This window comes from Hemitrygon akajei, unplaced genomic scaffold (assembly GCF_048418815.1).
Source record: "Hemitrygon akajei unplaced genomic scaffold, sHemAka1.3 Scf000094, whole genome shotgun sequence".
In the NCBI taxonomy this organism is placed as follows: domain Eukaryota; kingdom Metazoa; phylum Chordata; class Chondrichthyes; order Myliobatiformes; family Dasyatidae; genus Hemitrygon; species Hemitrygon akajei.
Genome location: NW_027331980.1, coordinates 1,273,952 through 1,292,336, shown reverse-complemented (window position 1 = coordinate 1,292,336; position 18,385 = coordinate 1,273,952).

The following is an 18,385-nucleotide window of genomic DNA, read 5'->3' as shown; positions in this document are numbered from 1 at the left end:
CTGCATTGGTACGTTCCAGTGAGACAGGGAGGTTATGGAGGGTACCGGTTCAGGGCATATTTGTGTGGAGTTCTGCATTGGTACGTTCCAGTGAGACAGGGAGGTTATGCACGGTACAGGATCAGGGCATATTTGAGTGGAGTTCGGCATTGGTGCGTTCCAGTGAGACAGGGTGGTTATGGAGGGTACAGGTTCAGGGCATATTTGTGTGGAGTTCTGCGTTGGTACGTTCCAGTGAGACAAGGAGATTATGGGCGGGTACACATTCAGGGCATATTTGTGTGGTGTTCTGCAATGGTACGTTCCAGTGAGACAGGGAGGTTATGGAGGGTACCGGTTCAGGGCATATTTGTGTGGAGCTCTGCATTGGTAAGTTCCAGTGAGACAGGGTGTCTATGGAGGGTTACAGGTTCAGGGCATATTTGTGTGGAGTTCTGCATTGGTACGTTCCAGTGAGACAGGGAGGTTATGCACGCTACAGGATCAGGGCATATTTGAGTGGAGTTCGGCATTGGTGCGTTCCAGTGAGACAGGGAGGTTATGGAGGGTACCGGTTCAGGGCATATTTGTGTGGAGTTCTGCATTGGTACGTTCCAGTGAGACAGGGTGTTTATGGAGGGTTACAGGTTCAGGGCATATTTGTGTGGAGTTCTGCATTGGTACGTTCCAGTGAGACAGTGAGGTTATGGAGGGGTACAGGTTCAGGGCATATTTGTGTGTTGTTCTGCAATGGTACGTTCCAGTGAGACAGGGAGGTTATGCACGGTACAGGATCAGGGCATATTTGTGTGGAGTTCTGCGTTGGTACGTTCCAGTGAGACAAGGAGCTTATGGGCGGGTACACATTCAGGGCATATTTGTGTGGTGTTCTGCAATGGTATGTTCCAGTGAGACTGGGAGGTTATGGAGGGGTACAGGTTCAGGGCATATTTGAGTGTAGTTCTGCATTTGTACGTTCCAGTGAGACAGGGAGGTTATGGTCGGGTACAGGTTCAGGGCATACTTGTGTGGAGTTCTGCATTGCTACGTTCCAGTGAGACAGGGAGGTTATGCACTGTACAGGATCAGGGCATATTTGAGTGGAATTCTGCATTGGTACTTTCCAGTGAGACAGGGAGGTTATTGAGGGGTACAGGTTCAGGGCAAATTTGTGTGGAGTTCTGCATTGGTGCGTTCCAGTGAGACAGGGAGGTTATGGGCGGGTACACTTTCAGGGCATATTTGTGTGGAATTCTGCATTGGTACGTTCCAGTGAGACAGGGAAGTTATGGAGGGTACCGGTTCAGGGAATATTTGTGTGGAGTTCTGCATTGGTACGTTCCAGTGAGACAGTGTGTTTATGGAGGGTTACAGGTTCAGGGCATATTTGTGTGTTGTTCTGCAATGGTACGTTCCAGTGAGACAGGGAGGTTATGCACGGTACAGGATCAGGGCATATTTGAGTGGAGTTCGGCATTGGTGCGTTCCAGTGAGACAGGGTGGTTATGGAGGGTACAGGTTCAGGGCATATTTGTGTGGAGTTCTGCGTTGGTACGTTCCAGTGAGACAAGGAGCTTATGGGCGGGTACACATTCAGGGCATATTTGTGTGGTGTTCTGCAATGGTACGTTCCAGTGAGACAGGGAGGTTATGGTCGGGTACAGGTTCAGGGCATATTTGTGTGGAGTTCTGCATTGGTACTTTCCAGTGAGTCAGGGAGGTTATGGAGTGTACAGGTTCAGGGCACATTTGTCTGGAGTTCTGCATTGGTACGTTCCAGTGAGACAGGGAGGTTACGGAGGGTACAGGTTCAGGGCATATTTGTGTGCAGTTCTGCAGTGGTACGTTCCAGTGAGACAGGGAGGTTATGGTCGGGTACAGGTTCAGGGCATATTTGTGTGGAGTTCTGCATTGGTACTTTCCAGTGAGACAGGGATGTTATGGAGGGGTACAGGTTCAGGGCATATTTGTGTGGAGTTCTGCATTGGTACGTTCCAGTGAGATAGGGAGGTTATGGAGGGGTACAGGTTCAGGGCATATTTGTGTGTAGTTCTGCATTGGTACGTTCCAGTGAGACAGGGAGGTTATGGAGAGTACAGGTTAAGGGCATATTTGTGTGGAGTTCTGCAGTGGTACATTCCAGTGAGACAGGGAGATTATGGTCGGGTACAGGTTCAGGGCATATTTGTGCGTAGTTCTGCATTGGTACGTTCCAGTGAGACAGGGAGGTTATGGAGGGGTACAGTTTCAGGGCAAATTTGTGTGGAGTTCTGCATTGGTGCATTCCAGTGAGACAAGGAGCTTATGGGCGGGTACACATTCAGGGCATATTTGTGTGGTGTTCTGCAATGGTACGTTCCAGTGAGACAGGGAGGTTATGGAGGGTACCGGTTCAGGGCATATTTGTGTGGAGTTCTGCATTGGTACGTTCCAGTGAGACAGGGTGTTTATGGAGGGTTACAGGTTCAGGGCATATTTGTGTGGAGTTCTGCATTGGTACGTTCCAGTGAGACAGGGAGGTTATGCACGGTACAGGATCAGGGCATATTTGAGTGGAGTTCGGCATTGGTGCGTTCCAGTGAGACAGGGAGGTTATGGAGGGTACCGGTTCAGGGCATATTTGTGTGGAGTTCTGCATTGGTACGTTCCAGTGAGACAGGGTGTTTATGGAGGGTTACAGGTTCAGGGCATATTTGTGTGGAGTTCTGCATTGGTACGTTCCAGTGAGACAGTGAGGTTATGGAGGGGTACAGGTTCAGGGCATATTTGTGTGTTGTTCTGCAATGGTACGTTCCAGTGAGACAGGGAGGTTATGCACGGTACAGGATCAGGGCATATTTGTGTGGAGTTCTGCGTTGGTACGTTCCAGTGAGACAAGGAGCTTATGGGCGGGTACACATTCAGGGCATATTTGTGTGGTGTTCTGCATTGGTACGTTCCAGTGAGACAGTGAGGTTATGGAGGGGTACAGGTTCAGGGCATATTTGTGTGTTGTTCTGCAATGGTACGTTCCAGTGAGACAGGGAGGTTATGCACGGTACAGGATCAGGGCATATTTGTGTGGAGTTCTGCGTTGGTACGTTCCAGTGAGACAAGGAGCTTATGGGCGGGTACACATTCAGGGCATATTTGTGTGGTGTTCTGCAATGGTACGTTCCAGTGAGACTGGGAGGTTATGCAGGGGTACAGGTTCAGGGCATATTTGAGTGTAGTTCTGCATTTGTACGTTCCAGTGAGTCAGGGAGGTTATGGAGTGTACAGGTTCAGGGCACATTTGTCTGGAGTTCTGTATTGCTACGTTCCAGTGAGACAGTTAGGTTATGGAGGGGTACAGGTTCAGGGCATATTTGTGTGTTGTTCTGCAATGGTACGTTCCAGTGAGACAGGGAGGTTATGCACGGTACAGGATCAGGGCATATTTGTGTGGAGTTCTGCGTTGGTACGTTCCAGTGAGACAAGGAGCTTATGGGCGGGTACACATTCAGGGCATATTTGTGTGGTGTTCTGCAATGGTTCGTTCCAGTGAGACTGGGAGGTTATGGAGGGGTACAGGTTCAGGGCATATTTGAGTGTAGTTCTGCATTTGTACGTTCCAGTGAGTCAGGGAGGTTATGGAGTGTACAGGTTCAGGGCACATTTGTCTGGAGTTCTGCATTGCTACGTTCCAGTGAGACAGGGAGGTTACGGAGGGTACAGGTTGAGGGCATATTTGTGTGCAGTTCTGCAGTGGTACGTTCCAGTGAGACAGGGAGGTTATGGTCGGGTACAGGTTCAGGGCATATTTGTGTGGTGTTCTGCAATGGTACGTTCCAGTGATACAGGGAGATTATGCACGGTACAGGATCAGGGCATATTTGAGTGGAGTTCGGCATTGGTGCGTTCCAGTGAGACAGGGAGGTTATGGAGGGGTACAGGTTCAGGGCATACTTGTGTGGAGTTCTGCATTGCTACGTTCCAGTGAGACAGGGAGGTTATGCACTGTACAGGATCAGGGCATATTTGAGTGGAATTCTGCATTGGTACTTTCCAGTGAGACAGGGAGGTTATTGAGGGGTACAGGTTCAGGGCAAATTTGTGTGGAGTTCTGCATTGGTGCGTTCCAGTGAGACAGGGAGGTTATGGGCGGGTACACTTTCAGGGCATATTTGTGTGGAATTCTGCATTGGTACGTTCCAGTGAGACAGGGAGGTTATGGAGTGTACCGGTTCAGGGAATATTTGTGTGGAGTTCTGCATTGGTACGTTCCAGTGAGACAGTGTGTTTATGGAGGGTTACAGGTTCAGGGCATATTTGTGTGTTGTTCTGCAATGGTACGTTCCAGTGAGACAGGGAGGTTATGCACGGTACAGGATCAGGGCATATTTGAGTGGAGTTCGGCATTGGTGCGTTCCAGTGAGACAGGGTGGTTATGGAGGGTACAGGTTCAGGGCATATTTGTGTGGAGTTCTGCGTTGGTACGTTCCAGTGAGACAAGGAGCTTATGGGCGGGTACACATTCAGGGCATATTTGTGTGGTGTTCTGCAATGGTACGTTCCAGTGAGACTGGGAGGTTATGGAGGGGTACAGGTTCAGGGCATATTTGAGTGTAGTTCTGCATTTGTACGTTCCAGTGAGTCAGGGAGGTTATGGAGTGTACAGGTTCAGGGCACATTTGTCTGGAGTTCTGCATTGGTACGTTCCAGTGAGACAGGGAGGTTACGGAGGGTACAGGTTCAGGGCATATTTGTGTGCAGTTCTGCAGTGGAACGTTCCAGTGAGACAGGGAGGTTATGGTCGGGTACAGGTTCAGGGCATATTTGTGTGGAGTTCTGCATTGGTACTTTCCAGTGAGACAGGGATGTTATGGAGGGGTACAGGTTCAGGGCATATTTGTGTGGAGTTCTGCATTGGTACGTTCCAGTGAGATAGGGAGGTTATGGAGGGGTACAGGTTCAGGGCATATTTGTGTGTAGTTCTGCATTGGTACGTTCCAGTGAGACAGGGAGGTTATGGAGAGTACAGGTTAAGGGCATATTTGTGTGGAGTTCTGCAGTGGTACATTCCAGTGAGACAGGGAGATTATGGTCGGGTACAGGTTCAGGGCATATTTGTGCGTAGTTCTGCATTGGTACGTTCCAGTGAGACAGGGAGGTTATGGAGGGGTACAGGTTCAGGGCATATTTGAGTGTAGTTCTGCATTTGTACGTTCCAGTGAGTCAGGGAGGTTATGGAGTGTACAGGTTCAGGGCACATTTGTCTGGAGTTCTGCATTGGTACGTTCCAGTGAGACAGGGAGGTTACGGAGGGTACAGGTTCAGGGCATATTTGTGTGCAGTTCTGCAGTGGAACGTTCCAGTGAGACAGGGAGGTTATGGTCGGGTACAGGTTCAGGGCATATTTGTGTGGAGTTCTGCATTGGTACTTTCCAGTGAGACAGGGATGTTATGGAGGGGTACAGGTTCAGGGCATATTTGTGTGGAGTTCTGCATTGGTACGTTCCAGTGAGATAGGGAGGTTATGGAGGGGTACAGGTTCAGGGCATATTTGTGTGTAGTTCTGCATTGGTACGTTCCAGTGAGACAGGGAGGTTATGGAGAGTACAGGTTAAGGGCATATTTGTGTGGAGTTCTGCAGTGGTACATTCCAGTGAGACAGGGAGATTATGGTCGGGTACAGGTTCAGGGCATATTTGTGCGTAGTTCTGCATTGGTACGTTCCAGTGAGACAGGGAGGTTATGGAGGGGTACAGTTTCAGGGCAAATTTGTGTGGAGTTCTGCATTGGTGCATTCCAGTAAGACAAGGAGGTTATGGGCGGGTACACTTTCAGGGCATATTTGTGTGGTGTTCTGCAATGGTACGTTCCAGTGAGACAGAAGGTTATGGAGGGGTACAGGTTCAGGGCATATTTGAGTGGAGTTCTGCAGTGGTACGTTCCAGTGAGACAGGGAGGTTATGGTCGGGTACAGGTTCAGGGCATATTTGTGTGGTGTTCTGCAATGGTACGTTCCAGTGATACAGGGAGATTATGCACGGTACAGGATCAGGGCATATTTGAGTGGAGTTCGGCATTGGTGCGTTCCAGTGAGACAGGGAGGTTATGGAGGGGTACAGGTTCAGGGCATACTTGTGTGGAGTTCTGCATTGCTACGTTCCAGTGAGACAGGGAGGATATGCACGGTACAGGATCTGGGCATATTTGAGTGGAATTCTGCATTGGTACGTTCCAGTGAGACAGGGAGGTTATTGAGGGGTACAGGTTCAGGGCAAATTTGTGTGGAGTTCTGCATTGGTGCGTTCCAGTGAGACAGGGAGGTTATGGGCGGGTACACTTTCAGGGCATATTTGTGTGGAATTCTGCATTGGTACGTTCCAGTGAGACAGGGAGGTTATGGAGGGTACCGGTTCAGGGAATATTTGTGTGGAGTTCTGCATTGGTACGTTCCAGTGAGACAGTGTGTTTATGGAGGGTTACAGGTTCAGGGCATATTTGTGTGTTGTTCTGCAATGGTACGTTCCAGTGAGACAGGGAGGTTATGCACGGTACAGGATCAGGGCATATTTGAGTGGAGTTCGGCATTGGTGCGTTCCAGTGAGACAGGGTGGTTATGGAGGGTACAGGTTCAGGGCATATTTGTGTGGAGTTCTGCGTTGGTACGTTCCAGTGAGACAAGGAGCTTATGGGCGGGTACACATTCAGGGCATATTTGTGTGGTGTTCTGCAATGGTACGTTCCAGTGAGACTGGGAGGTTATGGAGGGGTACAGGTTCAGGGCATATTTGAGTGTAGTTCTGCATTTGTACGTTCCAGTGAGTCAGGGAGGTTATGGAGTGTACAGGTTCAGGGCACATTTGTCTGGAGTTCTGCATTGGTACGTTCCAGTGAGACAGGGAGGTTACGGAGGGTACAGGTTCAGGGCATATTTGTGTGCAGTTCTGCAGTGGAACGTTCCAGTGAGACAGGGAGGTTATGGTCGGGTACAGGTTCAGGGCATATTTGTGTGGAGTTCTGCATTGGTACTTTCCAGTGAGACAGGGATGTTATGGAGGGGTACAGGTTCAGGGCATATTTGTGTGGAGTTCTGCATTGGTACGTTCCAGTGAGATAGGGAGGTTATGGAGGGGTACAGGTTCAGGGCATATTTGTGTGTAGTTCTGCATTGGTACGTTCCAGTGAGACAGGGAGGTTATGGAGAGTACAGGTTAAGGGCATATTTGTGTGGAGTTCTGCAGTGGTACATTCCAGTGAGACAGGGAGATTATGGTCGGGTACAGGTTCAGGGCATATTTGTGCGTAGTTCTGCATTGGTACGTTCCAGTGAGACAGGGAGGTTATGGAGGGGTACAGGTTCAGGGCATATTTGAGTGTAGTTCTGCATTTGTACGTTCCAGTGAGTCAGGGAGGTTATGGAGTGTACAGGTTCAGGGCACATTTGTCTGGAGTTCTGCATTGGTACGTTCCAGTGAGACAGGGAGCTTACGGAGGGTACAGGTTCAGGGCATATTTGTGTGCAGTTCTGCAGTGGAACGTTCCAGTGAGACAGGGAGGTTATGGTCGGGTACAGGTTCAGGGCATATTTGTGTGGAGTTCTGCATTGGTACTTTCCAGTGAGACAGGGATGTTATGGAGGGGTACAGGTTCAGGGCATATTTGTGTGGAGTTCTGCATTGGTACGTTCCAGTGAGATAGGGAGGTTATGGAGGGGTACAGGTTCAGGGCATATTTGTGTGTAGTTCTGCATTGGTACGTTCCAGTGAGACAGGGAGGTTATGGAGAGTACAGGTTAAGGGCATATTTGTGTGGAGTTCTGCAGTGGTACATTCCAGTGAGACAGGGAGATTATGGTCGGGTACAGGTTCAGGGCATATTTGTGCGTAGTTCTGCATTGGTACGTTCCAGTGAGACAGGGAGGTTATGGAGGGGTACAGTTTCAGGGCAAATTTGTGTGGAGTTCTGCATTGGTGCATTCCAGTAAGACAAGGAGGTTATGGGCGGGTACACTTTCAGGGCATATTTGTGTGGTGTTCTGCAATGGTACGTTCCAGTGAGACAGAAGGTTATGGAGGGGTACAGGTTCAGGGCATATTTGAGTGGAGTTCTGCAGTGGTACGTTCCAGTGAGACAGGGAGGTTATGGTCGGGTACAGGTTCAGGGCATATTTGTGTGGTGTTCTGCAATGGTACGTTCCAGTGATACAGGGAGATTATGCACGGTACAGGATCAGGGCATATTTGAGTGGAGTTCGGCATTGGTGCGTTCCAGTGCGACAGGGAGGTTATGGAGGGGTACAGGTTCAGGGCATACTTGTGTGGAGTTCTGCATTGCTACGTTCCAGTGAGACAGGGAGGATATGCACGGTACAGGATCTGGGAATATTTGAGTGGAATTCTGCATTGGTACGTTCCAGTGAGACAGGGAGGTTATTGAGGGTTACAGGTTCAGGGCAAATTTGTGTGGAGTTCTGCATTGGTGCGTTCCAGTGAGACAGGGAGGTTATGGGCGGGTACACTTTCAGGGCATATTTGTGTGGAATTCTGCATTGGTACGTTCCAGTGAGACAGGGAGGTTATGGAGGGTACCGGTTCAGGGAATATTTGTGTGGAGTTCTGCATTGGTACGTTCCAGTGAGACAGTGTGTTTATGGAGGGTTACAGGTTCAGGGCATATTTGTGTGTTGTTCTGCAATGGTACGTTCCAGTGAGACAGGGAGGTTATGGAGGGGTGCAGGTTCAGGGCATACTTGTGTGGAGTTCTGCATTGGTACGTTCCAGTGAGACAGGGAGGTTATGGAGGGTACCGGTTCAGGGAATATTTGTGTGGAGTTCTGCATTGGTACGTTCCAGTGAGACAGTGTGTTTATGGAGGGTTACAGGTTCAGGGCATATTTGTGTGTTGTTCTGCAATGGTACGTTCCAGTGAGACAGGGAGGTTATGCACGGTACAGGATCAGGGCATATTTGAGTGGAGTTCGGCATTGGTGCGTTCCAGTGAGACAGGGTGGTTATGGAGGGTACAGGTTCAGGACATATTTGTGTGGAGTTCTGCGTTGGTACGTTCCAGTGAGACAAGGAGCTTATGGGCGGGTACACATTCAGGGCATATTTGTGTGGTGTTCTGCAATGGTACGTTCCAGTGAGACTGGGAGGTTATGGAGGGGTACAGGTTCAGGGCATATTTGAGTGTAGTTCTGCATTTGTACGTTCCAGTGAGTCAGGGAGGTTATGGAGTGTACAGGTTCAGGGCACATTTGTCTGGAGTTCTGCATTGGTACGTTCCAGTGAGACAGGGAGGTTACGGAGGGTACAGGTTCAGGGCATATTTGTGTGGAGTTCTGCATTGGTACTTTCCAGTGAGACAGGGAAGTTATGGAGGGGTACAGGTTCAGGGCATATTTGTGTGGAGTTCTGCATTGGTACGTTCCAGTGAGATAGGGAGGTTATGGAGGGGTACAGGTTCAGGGCATATTTGTGTGTAGTTCTGCATTGGTACGTTCCAGTGAGACAGGGAGGTTATGGAGAGTACAGGTTAAGGGCATATTTGTGTGGAGTTCTGCAGTGGTACATTCCAGTGAGACAGGGAGATTATGGTCGGGTACAGGTTCAGGGCATATTTGTGCGTAGTTCTGCATTGGTACGTTCCAGTGAGACAGGGAGGTTATGGAGGGGTACAGTTTCAGGGCAAATTTGTGTGGAGTTCTGCATTGGTGCATTCCAGTAAGACAAGGAGGTTATGGGCGGGTACACTTTCAGGGCATATTTGTGTGGTGTTCTGCAATGGTACGTTCCAGTGAGACAGAAGGTTATGGAGGGGTACAGGTTCAGGGCATATTTGAGTGGAGTTCTGCAGTGGTACGTTCCAGTGAGACAGGGAGGTTATGGTCGGGTACAGGTTCAGGGCATATTTGTGTGGTGTTCTGCAATGGTACGTTCCAGTGATACAGGGAGATTATGCACTGTACAGGATCAGGGCATATTTGAGTGGAGTTCGGCATTGGTGCGTTCCAGTGAGACAGGGAGGTTATGGAGGGGTACAGGTTCAGGGCATACTTGTGTGGAGTTCTGCATTGCTACGTTCCAGTGAGACAGGGAGGATATACACGGTACAGGATCTGGGCATATTTGAGTGGAATTCTGCATTGGTACGTTCCAATGAGACAGGGAGGTTATTGAGGGGTACAGGTTCAGGGCAAATTTGTGTGGAGTTCTGCATTGGTGCGTTCCAGTGAGACAGGGAGGTTATGGGCGGGTACACTTTCAGGGCATATTTGTGTGGAATTCTGCATTGGTACGTTCCAGTGAGACAGGGAGGTTATGGAGGGTACCGGTTCAGGGAATATTTGTGTGGAGTTCTGCATTGGTACGTTCCAGTGAGACAGTGTGTTTATGGAGGGTTACAGGTTCAGGGCATATTTGTGTGTTGTTCTGCAATGGTACGTTCCAGTGAGACAGGGAGGTTATGGAGGGGTGCAGGTTCAGGGCATACTTGTGTGGAGTTCTGCATTGGTACGTTCCAGTGAGACAGGGAGGTTATGGAGGGGTACAGGTTCAGGGCAAATTTGTGTGGAGTTCTGCATTGGTGCGTTCCAGTGAGACAAGGAGGTTATTGGCGGGTACACGTTCAGGGCATATTTGTGTGGAATTCTGCATTGGTACGTTCCAGTGAGACAGGGAGGTTATGCACGGTACAGGATCTGGGCATATTTGAGTGGAATTCTGCATTGGTATGTTCCAGTGAGACAGGGAGGTTATTGAGGGGTACAGGTTCAGGGCAAATTTGTGTGGAGTTCTGCATTGGTGCGTTCCAGTGAGACAGGGAGGTTATGGGCGGGTACACTTTCAGGGCATATTTGTGTGGAATTCTGCATTGGTACGTTCCAGTGAGACAGGGAGGTTAAGGAGGGTACCGGTTCAGGGCATATTTGTGTGGAGTTCTGCATTGGTACGTTCCAGTGAGACAGGGTGTTTATGGAGGGTTACAGGTTCAGGGCATATTTGTGTGTTGTTCTGCAATGGTACGTTCCAGTGAGACAGGGAGGTTATGCACGGTACAGGATCAGGGCATATTTGAGTGGAGTTCGGCATTGGTGCGTTCCAGTGAGACAGGGCGGTTATGGAGGGTACAGGTTCAGGGCATATTTATGTGGAATTCTGCGTTGGTACGTTCCAGTGAGACAAGGAGCTTATGGGCGGGTACACATTCAGGGCATATTTGTGTGGTGTTCTGCAATGGTACGTTCCAGTGAGACTGGGAGGTTATGGAGGGGTACAGGTTCAGGGCATATTTGAGTGTAGTTCTGCATTTGTACGTTCCAGTGAGTCAGGGAGGTTATGGAGTGTACAGGTTCAGGGCACATTTGTCTGGAGTTCTGCATTGGTACGTTCCAGTGAGACAGGGAGGTTACGGAGGGTACAGGTTCAGGGCATATTTGTGTGCAGTTCTGCAGTGGTACTTTCCAGTGAGACAGGGAGGTTATGGTCGGGTACAGGTTCAGGGCATATTTGTGTGGAATTCTGCAATGGTACTTCCAGTGAGACAGGGATGTTATGGAGGGGTACAGGTTCAGGGCATATTTGTGTGGAGTTCTGCATTGGTACGTTCCAGTGAGATAGGGAGGTTATGGAGGGGTACAGGTTCAGGGCATATTTGTGTGTAGTTCTGCATTGGTACGTTCCAGTGAGACAGGGAGGTTATGGAGGGGTACAGGTTCAGGGCAAATTTGTGTGGAGTTCTGCATTGGTGCATTCCAGTAAGACAAGGAGGTTATGGGCGGGTACACTTTCAGGGCATATTTGTGTGGTGTTCTGCAATGGTACGTTCCAGTGAGACAGAAGGTTATGGAGGGGTACAGGTTCAGGGCATATTTGAGTGGAGTTCGGCATTGGTGCGTTCCAGTGAGTCAGGGAAGTTATGGAGGGGTACAGGTTCAGGGCATATTTGTGTGGAGTTCTGCATTGGTACGTTCCAGTGAGACAGGGAGGTTATGGAGGGGTGCAGGTTCAGGGCATACTTGTGTGGAGTTCTGCATTGGTGCGTTCCAGTGAGACAAGGAGGTTATTGGCGGGTACACGTTCAGGGCATATTTGTGTGGAATTCTGCATTGGTACGTTCCAGTGAGACAGGGAGGTTATGCACGGTACAGGATCAGGGCATATTTGAGTGGAGTTCTGCATTGGTACGTTCCAGTGAGACAGGGAGGTTATTGAGAAGTACAGGTTCAGGGCAAATTTGTGTGGAGTTCTGCATTGGTGCGTTCCAGTGAGACAAGGAGGTTATGGGCTGGTACACGTTCAGGGCATATTTGTGTGGAATTCTGCATTGGTACGTTCCAGTGAGACAGGGAGGTTATGGAGGGTACCGGTTCAGGGCATATTTGTGTGGAGTTCTGCATTGGTACGTTCCAGTGAGACAGGGAGGTTATGCACGGTACAGGATCAGGGCATATTTGAGTGGAGTTCGGCATTGGTGCGTTCCAGTGAGACAGGGTGGTTATGGAGGGTACAGGTTCAGGGCATATTTGTGTGGAGTTCTGCGTTGGTACGTTCCAGTGAGACAAGGAGATTATGGGCGGGTACACATTCAGGGCATATTTGTGTGGTGTTCTGCAATGGTACGTTCCAGTGAGACAGGGAGGTTATGGAGGGTACCGGTTCAGGGCATATTTGTGTGGAGTTCTGCATTGGTAAGTTCCAGTGAGACAGGGTGTTTATGGAGGGTTACAGGTTCAGGGCATATTTGTGTGGAGTTCTGCATTGGTACGTTCCAGTGAGACAGGGAGGTTATGCACGGTACAGGATCAGGGCATATTTGAGTGGAGTTCGGCATTGGTGCGTTCCAGTGAGACAGGGAGGTTATGGAGGGTACCGGTTCAGGGCATATTTGTGTGGAGTTCTGCATTGGTACGTTCCAGTGAGACAGGGTGTTTCTGGAGGGTTACAGGTTCAGGGCATATTTGTGTGGAGTTCTGCATTGGTACGTTCCAGTGAGACAGTGAGGTTATGGAGGGGTACAGGTTCAGGGCATATTTGTGTGTTGTTCTGCAATGGTACGTTCCAGTGAGACAGGGAGGTTATGCACGGTACAGGATCAGGGCATATTTGTGTGGAGCTCTGCGTTGGTACGTTCCAGTGAGACAAGGAGCTTATGGGCGGGTACACATTCAGGGCATATTTGTGTGGTGTTCTGCATTGGTACGTTCCAGTGAGACAGTGAGGTTATGGAGGGGTACAGGTTCAGGGCATATTTGTGTGTTGTTCTGCAATGGTACGTTCCAGTGAGACAGGGAGGTTATGTACGGTACAGGATCAGGGCATATTTGTGTGGAGTTCTGCGTTGTTACGTTCCAGTGAGACAAGGAGCTTATGGGCGGGTACACATTCAGGGCATATTTGTGTGGTGTTCTGCAATGGTACGTTCCAGTGAGACTGGGAGGTTATGGAGGGGTACAGGTTCAGGGCATATTTGAGTGTAGTTCTGCATTTGTACGTTCCAGTGAGTCAGGGAGGTTATGGAGTGTACAGGTTCAGGGCACATTTGTCTGGAGTTCTGTATTGCTACGTTCCAGTGAGACAGGGAGGTTACGGAGGGTACAGGTTCAGGGCATATTTGTGTGCAGTTCGGCATTGGTGCGTTCCAGTGAGACAGGGTGGTTATGGAGGGCACAGGTTCAGGGCATATTTGTGTGGAGTTCTGCGTTGGTACGTTCCAGTGAGACAAGGATCTTATGGGCGGGTACACATTCAGGGCATATTTGTGTGGTGTTCTGCAATGGTTCGTTCCAGTGAGACTGGGAGGTTATGGAGGGGTACAGGTTCAGGGCATATTTGAGTGTAGTTCTGCATTTGTACGTTCCAGTGAGTCAGGGAGGTTATGGAGTGTACAGGTTCAGGGCACATTTGTCTGGAGTTCTGCATTGCTACGTTCCAGTGAGACAGGGAGGTTACGGAGGGTACAGGTTCAGGGCATATTTGTGTGCAGTTCTGCAGTGGTACGTTCCAGTGAGACAGGGAGGTTATGGTCGGGTACAGGTTCAGGGCATATTTGTGTGGTGTTCTGCAATGGTACGTTCCAGTGATACAGGGAGATTATGCACGGTACAGGTTCAGGGCATATTTGTGTGGAGTTCTGAGTTGGTACGTTCCAGTGAGACAAGGAGCTTATGGGCGGGTACACATTCAGGGCATATTTGTGTGGTGTTCTGCAATGGTTCGTTCCAGTGAGACTGGGAGGTTATGGAGGGGTACAGGTTCAGGGCATATTTGAGTGTAGTTCTGCATTTGTACGTTCCAGTGAGTCAGGGAGGTTATGGAGGGGTACAGGTTCAGGGCATACTTGTGTGGAGTTCTGCATTGCTACGTTCCAGTGAGACAGGGATGTTATGCACTGTACAGGATCAGGGCATATTTGAGTGGAATTCTGCATTGGTACTTTCCAGTGAGACAGGGAGGTTATTGAGGGGTACAGGTTCAGGGCAAATTTGTGTGGAGTTCTGCATTGGTGCGTTCCAGTGAGACAGGGAGGTTATGGGCGGGTACACTTTCAGGGCATATTTGTGTGGAATTCTGCATTGGTACGTTCCAGTGAGACAGGGAGGTTATGGAGGGTACCGGTTCAGGGAATATTTGTGTGGAGTTCTGCATTGGTACGTTCCAGTGAGACAGTGTGTTTATGGAGGGTTACAGGTTCAGGGCATATTTGTGTGTTGTTCTGCAATGGTACGTTCCAGTGAGACAGGGAGGTTATGCACGGTACAGGATCAGGGCATATTTGAGTGGAGTTCGGCATTGGTGCGTTCCAGTGAGACAGAGTGGTTATGGAGGGTACAGGTTCAGGGCATATTTGTGTGGAGTTCTGCGTTGGTACGTTCCAGTGAGACAAGGAGCTTATGGGCGGGTACACATTCAGGGCATATTTGTGTGGTGTTCTGCAATGGTACGTTCCAGTGAGACAGGGAGGTTATGGTCGGGTACAGGTTCAGGGCATATTTGTGTGGAGTTCTGCATTGGTACTTTCCAGTGAGTCAGGGAGGTTATGGAGTGTACAGGTTCAGGGCACATTTGTCTGGAGTTCTGCATTGGTACGTTCCAGTGAGACAGGGAGGTTACGGAGGGTACAGGTTCAGGGCATATTTGTGTGCAGTTCTGCAGTGGTACGTTCCAGTGAGACAGGGAGGTTATGGTCGGGTACAGGTTCAGGGCATATTTGTGTGGAGTTCTGCATTGGTACTTTCCAGTGAGACAGGGATGTTATGGAGGGGTACAGGTTCAGGGCATATTTGTGTGTAGTTCTGCATTGGTACGTTCCAGTGAGACAGGGAGGTTATGGAGAGTACAGGTTAAGGGCATATTTGTGTGGAGTTCTGCAGTGGTACATTCCAGTGAGACAGGGAGATTATGGTCGGGTACAGGTTCAGGGCATATTTGTGCGTAGTTCTGCATTGGTACGTTCCAGTGAGACAGGGAGGTTATGGAGGGGTACAGTTTCAGGGCAAATTTGTGTGGAGTTCTGCATTGGTGCATTCCAGTAAGACAAGGAGGTTATGGGCGGGTACACTTTCAGGGCATATTTGTGTGGTGTTCTGCAATGGTACGTTCCAGTGAGACAGAAGGTTATGGAGGGGTACAGGTTCAGGGCATATTTGAGTGGAGTTCTGCAGTGGTACGTTCCAGTGAGACAGGGAGGTTATGTTCGGGTACAGGTTCAGGGCATATTTGTGTGGTGTTCTGCAATGGTACGTTCCAGTGATACAGGGAGATTATGCACGGTACAGGATCAGGGCATATTTGAGTGGAGTTCGGCATTGGTGCGTTCCAGTGAGACAGGGAGGTTATGGAGGGGTACAGGTTCAGGGCATACTTGTGTGGAGTTCTGCATTGCTACGTTCCAGTGAGACAGGGAGGATATGCACGGTACAGGATCTGGGCATATTTGAGTGGAATTCTGCATTGGTACGTTCCAGTGAGACAGGGAGGTTATTGAGGGGTACAGGTTCAGGGCAAATTTGTGTGGAGTTCTGCATTGGTGCGTTCCAGTGAGACAGGGAGGTTATGGGCGGGTACACTTTCAGGGCATATTTGTGTGGAATTCTGCATTGGTACGTTCCAGTGAGACAGGAAGGTTATGGAGGGTACCGGTTCAGGGAATATTTGTGTGGAGTTCTGCATTGGTACGTTCCAGTGAGACAGTGTGTTTATGGAGGGTTACAGGTTCAGGGCATATTTGTGTGTTGTTCTGCAATGGTACGTTCCAGTGAGACAGGGAGGTTATGCACGGTACAGGATCAGGGCATATTTGAGTGGAGTTCGGCATTGGTGCGTTCCAGTGAGACAGGGTGGTTATGGAGGGTACAGGTTCAGGGCATATTTGTGTGGAGTTCTGCGTTGGTACGTTCCAGTGAGACAAGGAGCTTATGGGCGGGTACACATTCAGGGCATATTTGTGTGGTGTTCTGCAATGGTACGTTCCAGTGAGACTGGGAGGTTATGGAGGGGTACAGGTTCAGGGCATATTTGAGTGTAGTTCTGCATTTGTACGTTCCAGTGAGTCAGGGAGGTTATGGAGTGTACAGGTTCAGGGCACATTTGTCTGGAGTTCTGCATTGGTACGTTCCAGTGAGACAGGGAGGTTACGGAGGGTACAGGTTCAGGGCATATTTGTGTGCAGTTCTGCAGTGGTACGTTCCAGTGAGACAGGGAGGTTATGGTCGGGTACAGGTTCAGGGCATATTTGTGTGGAGTTCTGCATTGGTACTTTCCAGTGAGACAGGGATGTTATGGAGGTGTACAGGTTCAGGGCATATTTGTGTGGAGTTCTGCATTGGTACGTTCCAGTGAGATAGGGAGGTTATGGAGGGGTACAGGTTCAGGGCATATTTGTGTGTAGTTCTGCATTGGTACGTTCCAGTGAGACAGGGAGGTTATGGAGAGTACAGGTTCAGGGCATATTTGTGTGGAGTTCTGCAGTGGTACATTCCAGTGAGACAGGGAGATTATGGTCGGGTACAGGTTCAGGGCATATTTGTGCGTAGTTCTGCATTGGTACGTTCCAGTGAGACAGGGAGGTTATGGAGGGGTACAGGTTCAGGGCAAATTTGTGTGGAGTTCTGCATTGGTGCATTCAGGTAAGACAAGGAGGTTATGGGCGGGTACACTTTCAGGGCATATTTGTGTGGTGTTCTGCAATGGTACGTTCCAGTGAGACAGAAGGTTATGGAGGGGTACAGGTTCAGGGCATATTTGAGTGGAGTTCGGCATTGGTGCGTTCCAGTGAGACAGGGAAGTTATGGAGGGGTACAGGTTCAGGGCATATTTGTGTGGAGTTCTGCATTGGTACGTTCCAGTGAGACAGGGAGGTTATGGAGGGGTGCAGGTTCAGGGCATACTTGTGTGGAGTTCTGCATTGGTACGTTCCAGTGAGACAGGGAGGTTATGGAGGGGTACAGGTTCAGGGCAAATTTGTGTGGAGTTCTGCATTGGTGCGTTCCAGTGAGACAAGGAGGTTATTGGCGGGTACACGTTCAGGGCATATTTGTGTGGAATTCTGCATTGGTACGTTCCAGTGAGACAGGGAGGTTATGCACGGTACAGGATCAGGGCATATTTGAGTGGAGTTCGGCATTGGTGCGTTCCAGTGAGACAGGGTGGTTATGGAGGGTACAGGTTCAGGGCATATTTGTGTGGTGTTCTGCGTTGGTACGTTCCAGTGAGACAAGGAGATTATGGGCGGGTACACATTCAGGGCATATTTGTGTGGTGTTCTGCAATGGTACGTTCCAGTGAGACAGGGTTGTTATGGAGGGTACCGGTTCAGGTCATATTTGTGTGGAGTTCTGCATTGGTACGTTCCAGTGAGACAGGGTGTTTATGGAGGGTTACAGGTTCAGGGCATATTTGTGTGGAGTTCTGCATTGGTACGTTCCAGTGAGACAGGGAGGTTATGCACGGTACAGGATCAGGGCATATTTGAGTGGAGTTCGGTATTGGTGCGTTCCAGTGAGACAGGGAGGTTATGGAGGGTACCGGTTCAGGGCATATTTGTGTGGAGTTCTGCATTGGTACGTTCCAGTGAGACAGTGAGGTTATGGAGGGGTACAGGTTCAGGGCATATTTGTGTGTTGTTCTGCAATGGTACGTTCCAGTGAGACAGGGAGGTTATGCACGGTACAGGATCAGGGCATATTTGAGTGGAGTTCGGCATTGGTGCGTTCCAGTGAGACAGGGTGGTTATGGAGGGTACAGGTTCAGGGCATATTTGTGTGGAGTTCTGCGTTGGTACGTTCCAGTGAGAGAAGGAGCTTATGGGCGGGTACACATTCAGGGCATATTTGTGTGGTGTTCTGCAATGGTACGTTCCAGTGAGACTGGGAGGTTATGGAGGGGTACAGGTTCAGGGCATATTTGAGTGTAGTTCTGCATTTGTACGTTCCAGTGAG